The sequence below is a fragment of the Pseudochaenichthys georgianus genome, unplaced genomic scaffold (genome assembly GCF_902827115.2).
Source record: "Pseudochaenichthys georgianus unplaced genomic scaffold, fPseGeo1.2 scaffold_627_arrow_ctg1, whole genome shotgun sequence".
Lineage (NCBI taxonomy): Eukaryota > Metazoa > Chordata > Actinopteri > Perciformes > Channichthyidae > Pseudochaenichthys > Pseudochaenichthys georgianus.
In genome coordinates this window covers 54,054-63,250 of record NW_027263185.1, presented here as the reverse complement: position 1 = coordinate 63,250, position 9,197 = coordinate 54,054, and positions in this window count along the sequence as shown.

The window sequence follows — 9,197 nt, the reverse complement described above, 5'->3', positions numbered from 1 at the left end:
AAGTCTTGGCTTTCAGGATATTAAACTTGTTTCGGCAAATTCAGATGATAAATACAACGTTGAAGCTTGTAACGGCATAATTACAAGCGGAGAACGGAGTAACTTGACGTCACAGCAGGCGTAACAACAGCCGGTGTTTCTCGTGAGTGTTTCCCCTGGGAAACAAACACAACACACACAAACGCAAAATTACACAAACACACACGTATACACACACACACACACACACACACACACACACACACACACACACACACACACACACACACACACACACACTCGTGAGCTTCCCCCAGACCAGTAATCCAAACGAAAATATCTTCCCTCCGTAGTATTTTGATCATTTGCTCCGCTAACCAATCAGATCGATGGATTCCAGAGATGACTCCGTAACAGTCCGTGGGCACCACTTAACAGCCAATCAGAATGAGAATATGTTTCACATGTGACGTATTCAAATTGCGAGTGATTGAGTGACAGATGAAGGTTGTTTAGGAGAAAAAGTTTGAGAAGAAAAAGTTTGAGAGTGGCGCTCGGGAAAGGAAATTGTTGAGGGAAAAGGAGTCTCGAGACAAGCAGCTATTACAAAAAATGCCGAAGCTTACAGGTTATTTTAAACCTGTAGGCCGGGATGAGGAGGAAGGACAGATGAGTTCTGTACCGAGCAGTAGCGGTGCCGGCCTCGGAGCCAAGTAGGCCGTCTGGTTCTGATAGCGATGGACTAGCGGGAGAGGAAAAACAGACAGGAGGGAGGGAGGGGAGGAGATGGAGAGGACGACGAGGACTTGCTACGTGGAGGGGAGCCAACGGCAACCGGACAAATACATGAGGGAGGCCCGATACGTCACTCATCTGGAGGAGAGGACCAGGCGCGCAGAGCAGAGTGGAGAAGTGCGATCACAGAGCCTGCCGAGGCTATAAATGACTTTGATTTGTTGTTTAAATAGGGGGCCTACAAAACCATCAGCCCCAGGGCCTGATGGCAGGTTAAGGCGGGCCTGGGCACAGGTGGCTGCATAGCAGCGCTAATGTCAAAGACACAAACATTATACATTATATTTTTATTTTACCATGCAGTGACAACAATATTTGGGAAGGCTTAGCCTTCCCTAGCCTACAGCACCTGCCGCCCCTGAACCTCTCATGAATGGCGCACACAGCGCAGCAGTGTAAAGGGCAGCTAAGGCGTGCGAGATGCGGAGGACAACATGAGGGACAACAGAGAGAGGCCAGAGAAGTGCAGAGAGAGGCCAGAGAGCTGCAGAGGGTTAAGATTACAAACAAAGGCAGGAACACACCTACAAGTAATCTTCAAATCCAACCCCACAGCGCCACCAAGAGGAAAGAGGATGATGGTGTTCTAAGGACATAGCGTGTTGGTCTATGTTTGATAACCGAGAAGGAGTCGAAATACACCCTGCGAGGCGGTTTCGAATCCCGCTCAATCCCCTGTATGTCAGAACCTTTATATATACAGTCTATGGTCAGAACCTTTATATATACAGTCTATGTCAGAACCTTTATATATACAGTCTATGGTCAGAACCTTTATATATACAGTCTATGTCAGAACCTTTATATATACAGTCTATGGTCAGAACCTTTATATATACAGTCTATGGTCAGAACCTTTATATATACAGTCTATGGTCAGAACCTTTATATATACAGTCTATGGTCAGAACCTTTATATATACAGTCTGGTCAGAACCTTTATATATACAGTCTATGGTCAGAACCTTTATATATACAGTCTATGTCAGAACCTTTATATATACACAGTCTATGTCAGAACCTTTATATATACAGTCTATGTCAGAACCTTTATATATACAGTCTATGGTCAGAACCTTTATATATACAGTCTATGGTCAGAACCTTTATATATACAGTCTATGTCAGAACCTTTATATATACAGTCTATGGTCAGAACCTTTATATATACAGTCTGGTCAGAACCTTTATATATACAGTCTATGGTCAGAACCTTTATATATACAGTCTATGTCAGAACCTTTATATATACAGTCTATGGTCAGAACCTTTATATATACAGTCTGGTCAGAACCTTTATATATACAGTCTATGGTCAGAACCTTTATATATACAGTCTATGGTCAGAACCTTTATATATACAGTCTATGTCAGAACCTTTATATATACAGTCTATGTCAGAACCTTTATATATACAGTCTATGTCAGAACCTTTATATATACAGTCTATGGTCAGAACCTTTATATATACAGTCTGGTCAGAACCTTTATATATACAGTCTATGGTCAGAACCTTTATATATACAGTCTATGGTCAGAACCTTTATATATACAGTCTATGTCAGAACCTTTATATATACAGTCTATGGTCAGAACCTTTATATATACAGTCTATGGTCAGAACCTTTATATATACAGTCTATGGTCAGAACCTTTAGTCTATGTCAGAACATGCATACATGTAAAGGTGGAGCTTATTTATTATTTTATCACACTTTTCAGGAGGTTCTGAATCAAATCAATGGATCATTTCAGTTCTTCATAATCCTTCGTGATTCATTGTGTGTTTATGATTGTACTTTGTAACAGAATCTAAATCTTCAAAGTAACTCATGTTATCAATGAGGTTCAGAGTCAAGTGTTTGCCTCTGAGCTGTAGTGAAGTATTAAGGGGCATGCAAGGAGGTACATCATTGTACACTACTTCTATAGATGTACTTCATATAGAATAGTACTTAGAATATAAGTAATATGACAAATATGTGAGGATTATTATGTTGTGCATTTATTATTATAATTACAACTTTTAATAAATGTATTAAAACTTAAGAACAAACTTAACATTAAGTAAATATAACAATAATGAAAGTGAAATATGATGATGAAATATTCAAAACAGAAACATCCATACTTTTTTTATATTTATTTATATATTTAAAACAACAGTAATAATAACAACAACAACAATTCTTACAATATGTATAGTAAAGTGTAAAATAAATACTAATAACAAGACCAACGGTGCAAAAAACTGTGCAAAATATAACAAAGTGAAAAATATATTAAAGTGAAAAAGTTGCAAAATAAATAACAAATATTTAAAAGAAGTTAAAAACACAGAAACATCCAAAACTGTTTTATACGTGCTATGAGGTCACAACAACATTGTAATACCAATATAAACAATAATAATAATAATAATAAAAGTGTACCATATATAACATAACTAACTAAACAGTGCCATCAAATGTAAAGAAATAAAGTGTCAAATAAATAACGAATGTTAGCGCCTGAGCAGCTGATGGCATGTTGAGAAGCATCATCTGAGAGCTTCCAGGCGCAACCTGTGAGGGTCCAGGCACTCGAGGAAGCTGCACAGATGGTACCATGTATGGTAAGAATGTAAGAAGGGTGGAGTCAGTGCAAGGAAGGGAAGAGCATAGCATGGAGGTGGGGGGGCCCTGTGAGATGCCGCTGGCTGGGATCTGTTCTGGAGCTTTGCCTCAGCAGCAGTGTTTGGTGGCAGAACAAAGGCGTGCGGCTCAGCCAGACTGCCAGGGAACAGAGATGTCCCTTTCTGCTTTGCCGCAAGAAGCTGCTCAGGTCCTGCCATGGGAGCGTCAGGAGGGGGTACCCTGCTTCAGGACCTGCTCTCCCTGAGACCTGCAGCGCCTGCTGAACCTGCGGAAACATGAAACAATCAATATTAATGAACAAAAGGGAATATTTGTAATTGAAAAGAGTTGGGATTATTTTGAACAGTAAATCATTTTATTGGGTAAGTATTACAGAGTAAGTATACATGTTTTGCAGTATATGTAGTATGCTTATTTACTCACCATTGTGTGACAGTTGCAACATTCACTTCTGGAAGCTGGTCTCAGTCATCACGGATGTGCTTATAAGCACGTATCACCATTGTGAACAACACACTCTCACTCCCTAAGCGTCCAGGAGCGACGTTTGGTCAGTGTCCGTGGCGTTCAATTGTGACGCTCCTCGGCTCCTTCAGCGTCATAAAGGGACGCAAATAGCTTTCAACTGATTGCAATGTATTCCCATCTGCGTCGGGATTTGACGCTCATGGAAGCACGGCATTCGTTTGTGTCGGCTGCCCTTAAAGGCAATGTGAGCGTCCATTCCCATTGGATAACGAATAATTGTACACCCGGAAGTAAGTATTCCTCTTACTGTCGATTGATTTTACAGTGATATCTGCACTACTCATCGACTAAAAAACACCAGATTATCCTTGTTAATTACACAACATTGATTGGTTTAAATTGTGTGCAATGCTTTTGTATTTTTCCCCTTCGATTCGGAGAAACAAATATTTTTCCTGAGTAAAGGATGGCAGAAGACACTACACTACCCAGAATCCCCAGCTATCGTTTGGACTACACCATGTGCTCTGTTTGACGTCATGTGATCTTCAAATTTCTCCCTGCAGAAAAAGAAAACATGGCCGAACTTCGTTTTATTCTCGGTAGAAAATGCCTATTTTAAAGTTAGTTTTCCATTAAAATGCGTTTTGATGTCATTTGATGCGAGAAATATGAGTTGTTATTTCAGATTATGTGTGCAGTGGATGGACATGATCTTTAGTTTGCTAGTTATTACGAAGATTACTTTAGGAAATCGCGACGTTTTCGTTGTTACCAAGGTGGTTGCTAGGGACGCTGCTATCGATATTATTTCTGTTATGTTGTGTAACTGTTTAATGGTGTTATCTTTATTGCTACCCCCTTCCCCGTCAATGTGTTGGTCCACAGCGCAAACATATTAGTTTAACAAAATCCGCATCTAAAGATACGTTATTTCCCCTGTGCAATTCCAGTCTCACATCTCACAGCACATCGTCATTAACAAATACCGGAAACAGACCGAAAACATTTAAAAAAAAAAAAAAAAACTTTATTTCAAGTGTGCTTGCTTTTCTCTTTGAAAGTCATCACATAACGGCATTGTAATACACGGTTCGGCTGCATTAAATATTACATATCTGCCGTAGTTCTGTATCTATAGAGCCCTGATGAGAAGACTTCTCGACAAACATGAGGAACTGAAAACGTGACATGGATCATAAATATATCAGCCATTAAACAACATCTTACATTTCTTTTCACACAATACGTCTCCTTGCAGTATCAACACTAATTCGGCTGACTTTTATATTTGATCCAATTGGTAGATAGGCTGTATTTACACCATCAAGGTGCACAGCTGATATAAAGGGACACCTAGTGGTTAAAGCATGTTATTGAATTTCATTATTTTTATTATTAGATATTAATAGGATCCTTATAAAGCAGGGGTACTCAAATACAAATCTTAAAGGTCCAAAATAAATGTTTCAATAAGACAAAGGTCCGTTTATTACGGTCATTCAAACTTTTAAACCATTGCAACACGATTCTTAACACGAGGTTGCAAAAACAAAAATAATCTGTATGCAGCAGTTTTCATTGTTATTGTGTCTGTGCTTGACCCTCAGAGTCGCAGTGTAAGAGCTGCAGTTATGAATAAAGGCAGCCGCACCCTCTTTCATTCAGCATTCCCATTAGTGCTTTATAAATGTCTTCCCCCTTGTGTGTCCACTGAGGTTCCTCAGGCCCAACACATCTTCAACAAACTCCCCTTTGCCTCATCATAAAAACTCACAAACACCAGCAACTGAGCAATGTCAGCGTGTCAGTGGACTCACCCACAGCTAAGGAAATGCACTGTGCATGTTTTATTCCATCACAAAGCTGATGAATCAAATCACCAGCCAGTGTTTATGTTCTTCTGGTTGCTGTGGAATCTGAGAGGGGCTTGATCTGACCTGTTATTTCCTCTTTGTGTTTGCCTTCAACATGGTCTCCATCACTTCAGGCATGCATTCTTTATACTTCAGTTATGATCCAGTGGAAAGTCCTTACCTACTGGCCTAGTTCAATCAAAGAGGTTACTTTCTTTTGGCTGGGCAGTGTAGTTTTACACACCGTCTTATTTGACTTTCTCAGGACTTAAAACTGTTTTTTGGGGGCAGACCCCCTCAAAGAAAAAAATATATTTACACACGTAAGGTCATCATCTTAATAGTTTTGTATGCTCATCCGTGAGCAGAGCATCACGTTGACGTGTATTACAGCTGAATGCGGCGATTACCATTTTGTTCAGCAAAACGCCTCACAAACGTATTAAGATCAACAGCTTTAGTGCGTTTTGATTCAATGCTGAGTACAGCCAAACTGACAGTCTCTTCTCTGTCAGTGTAGACCTTCAGTGCTTGGGTCCGAATGCTTCTCGTTTTGTGCCGTCCCGTTCAAATGAAATCGCCGCCAATCATATGTCCACGCTCGCGCCAGGACCGGGGGAGGGGTTACATGACGTGCATCTTGTGCTGCATTCACTTGCACTCGGACATTAGAGACTTTCTCTCATAAATGTCCGATGAGTGCTGTTTGCAGTCTATGGACATAGCGGATAATTTTGACTCGTTGCATTGTGGCGATGTCTCGCAGATAACACAGATAATACATATGAAAAGTATAATTTGCTCAGAGTCCAGAGACAGTTGTGGTTCGGTCCGGATCCGGACCGGAGTCCGTACTTTGAGAATGCCTGCTATAAAGTATATTCATTACTCGTTATTCTCTACTAATAGTTCATTAAAGACTGTATGTAATGACTATTTTGCACATCCCTTTCAAGATTTCAATAATTTCTAAGGTTTATTGACATATCATATAGGCCTACACAACTATGGTGTAGTTCTGCACTGAATGAAAAACTTGGGTCGCAGGTTCCTCAATAGTGCATTACAAGACATCTATCAATATGTGTGCATACCTCCAGCAATGTTAACTATGTTGAAGCACTTATTTTAACTGATATTATACATAATGTATTATACTCTTATAAGATGTATGTAGATATTTCATCTCCGGCCTTGTCAGGTATTGAACAATCAATAAATAAAGAACACAGAATTGTTGAATATAAAACACAGAATGTATGTGATTATACTAAATGATGTAAATAAACACCACTGCATATTTAACTGTTACACATGCTGATGTAACGCAAATGTTCCAACTTGGGATCAATAAAGTATATCTTATCTTAAGCTGATCGATGGCTACTGCCATATTTGCAAAATGTGCCTCTGGACCTTGACAAGTGCATGTTTCAGGATTATCAATTAATGTGTTACGTTCCCTTGTAGATCTAGGGGTACTAAGGGAAGTAGCGACACACAAGATAGCCGGACGAGAGAAAAAGGAGAGGAAACTGAATGCTGAAGGAGTTTACGTGAGGTTTTAATTAGTAAATAAGTAAGGCGGCTCACCAGCCAAATTACAAAACAAGCTTACAATAAACAGCACACAACTATGCTGGGTCTCACACAGAGACATGCTGCACACATGCAGCCAGACGAGAAGGAGAGAAAAAAAGGGTCCCTCACTGCGGTCCTATATGGAAGCCCTGATTGTCAATTAGGAGCACCTGGGGAGAGGCTGCACCTGGGGACAATCAGAGGGAGAGAGAGGAAAACACACACACACGACCACACACACACTACGGCACGTAACATAATGTAATGTAATGTTATCAATTAACAACAGGGGTCACAAACATAAGACCAGCTGTTACATAAAGCTTGTCTGACCTTAGCTGGCGTGTGTGTATATATATTAATACTGCCCATTATGGGCACAAGCAATTTTCACCCATTTATTAATTATATGTTTTAAATGTGAGTGTTTCCTGTCCCCTAAACCTCCAGGGATGTACACAGTTTAATACTGGCAACTTCTTATTATGGGAAATACGAAAACGTCTTTTAAAACTACAACTCCCAGTAGAGACGTGCCATAGAGAACATGTTGCGAAACACAATAGCCAGCATGTGTAGTTCTGGGGAGGGGGGGACGCAGCGGACCCATTCAAATCCAGTTTTGGACAGTCTGCCGTGGTTCCATCCCATTTCAAGTGCTGTTCGAAAATCGGCTTAACCCTCGGAGCACACTCTCCAATCACAGAGCTTGAGGACTATCACAGGGTTTGTCAAACAGAGCACATGGTGTAGTCCAAACGATAGCTGGGGATTCTGGGTAGTGTAGTGTCTTCTGCCATCTTTTACTCAGAAAATATTTGTTTCTCCGAATCGAAGGGGAAAAATACAAAAGCATTGCACACAATTTAAACCAATCAATGTTGTGTAATTAACAAGGATAATCTGGTGTTTTTTAGTCGATGAGTAGTGCAGATATCACTGTAAAATCAATCGACAGTAAGAGGAAGACTTACTTCCGGGTGTACAATTCTCCGTTATCCAATGGGAATGGACGCTCACATTGCCTTTAAGGGCAGCCGACACAAACGAATGCCGTGCTTCCATGAGCGTCAAATCCCGACGCAGATGGGAATACATTGCAATCAGTTGAAAGCTATTTGCGTCCCTTTATGACGCTGAAGGAGCCTAGGAGCGTCACAATTGGACGCCCCGGACACTGACCAAACGTCGCTCCTGGACGCTTAGGGAGTGAGAGTGTGTTGTTGTGAACCGTGAGACCCTCTTTCCCTCGCAGCTCACAGTGTTGTAGAGGTCACAGAGCCTTGTGAAGATGGCTTCCACCACTCTGTTGCAGTCAGGCCACTGTGCAGGACTGTGAGCCCTAATGAAGCACCTGTACATCCAACAGAATACTTATTATTATGAATTACTAAAGATTGAGATGTATTTGTACTTTTCTGTAATTGTACTTCCCTAAAGTTATGGGGGAAACCCAGAAAGTGTTGTTCTGCTTTATTCCGACCATCTGACACAAGAAAGGAAAGGTGGTGTTAAGTTAATAAAGATCCTTTAATACACTTGACTACACTTATTAAGGTGAAGACAGTATTTCAGACAGTTTCAGTCATTTTAAAATGTTGTACTTAAGTAACAAACCTTTTATTGCTCTCCACACCTGGTGCCACAATCGTTTTTGTTGCGGGGTGGATAGCTGGTCTTCCTCTTGTCGAAATCCCCCAGTGCCACAGAGTGATTATTTTGGCGCACTCATCTCCACTTAAGGCCAGTAGGTGTTCTCGGAGACCAAACAAAAACTCTGCCAACTCCTGGACGGCTCCATACCCCTCGATATTGTAGGGCCAACACAATCCTAAAATCAAAGATAATTCAAACATATTTGATAGCAACAACAAATGCTATT